The 1,281-nt window shown below is 42.9% G+C and overlaps 1 pseudogene; it reads right to left on the bottom strand.

Annotated features, from left to right (window-relative positions):
- Positions 1–873: 873 nt before the first annotated feature.
- Positions 874–991, bottom strand: LOC142432918 (small nucleolar RNA SNORA5; annotated as a pseudogene).
- Positions 992–1,281: the final 290 nt, after the last annotated feature.

The following is a 1,281-nucleotide window of genomic DNA, read 5'->3' as shown; positions in this document are numbered from 1 at the left end:
TGAGAAATCATTGTGCAGGTAGCAGACATTTTTGCCTTATAGAGTATGGTAGTTACGTACTCTGGTGTCAATTCGAGAGGATTAGGAGTGAAGGGGTGGAGTCTGGCTTGTCAATCAAGATATAACCAATGAGGCCTCTGTGTGGGCATAACTTTCTCCTGAGAATTCTGGGAAATCTGTTTTTTCCTCCTTGGAGGCAGGAGAGACTCTCTGCTCATTCCCATGGAGCCTCTCTACCGACAAGACAGACACATGGCACTATGCTGATAGACCCCGTGCCATGGGAACTGGAGAAGCCATGTGGAGATCCCTGCCAGCGCTGAGATGCTTACACCACCACTGGATCCATTAGCCTGTGATCATCATGGACTGGTGTCATTCCATGTTTTTCATGAGTCTGAAGAGGACTTTATAGATTATTATTGGATATATGGACTAATATCAGACTTATAGGCTTGGACTGGCCTGGGTTGTGGTGTTTTCTTAATGTACCTTTACATAAAACTCTCATATACATATGAGTTTGTATGGATTTGTGTCTCTAGTCTACCCAGACTAACACATAGCTGTAGAAGACACGGCAATGGGTATCGGTAACCGTTTTGTAATGTTCTTGAAGTAATTGGCTTTATTGAATTGTATCGGTGATAAGTGTTGAATTAGACAATGTTGTGTTCTTGAAATATTTTTTTAAATTTCTCAAGATCAAAGGCTTCAATGGGATGCTGCTTGTGAGTGATTCTAAATAACACCGGTACTGAGCAGAAGTCTCAGCTTGGAGGAACACACCATTGGGTATTAACGGAGACAATGTTCTCACACCATGGAATAGTTTCTGTATTAATGAAAAGGTTCACAGTCATGATTTTTTTTTAATGTCTGTAACAAAATTTATCCCTGAGGCTCACCAGAGGAACAGGGCCCATGAGTTACAGTGTCTCTGGGCAGCCTTTGGGCCAGTGCCAGTACAGTCATGATTTTAATGGCTGTATGACATCCCATTATATAACTTGATTTTATTTAACATGGAAATTCCTGGTGGTGCAAACGGTTGACAGACCCAGTTGCTAGGGGAGATTCTGGCACATGAAGAGGTGATGCAGAAGAAAGACCGGCTTTCTGTTTTGGAGTACGGTGTGTGTCGGGGGGGGGGGTATGAGGAGGGAAGGAGGGAAGAAAAGAAAGAAAGGAGACCCTATCAGCAGATGAACAAACAGTGAGAAGAGTTTGGGGGCTTTGGCAGATGAAATTTTCTTGGAGATTGTCCGATGCTCTTTATTT

This window comes from Tenrec ecaudatus, chromosome 18 (assembly GCF_050624435.1).
Source record: "Tenrec ecaudatus isolate mTenEca1 chromosome 18, mTenEca1.hap1, whole genome shotgun sequence".
Taxonomy (NCBI): Eukaryota; Metazoa; Chordata; class Mammalia; order Afrosoricida; family Tenrecidae; genus Tenrec; species Tenrec ecaudatus.
Note: the sequence above shows the minus strand (reverse complement) of the source record. Positions and strands in the feature narration are given on the sequence as shown.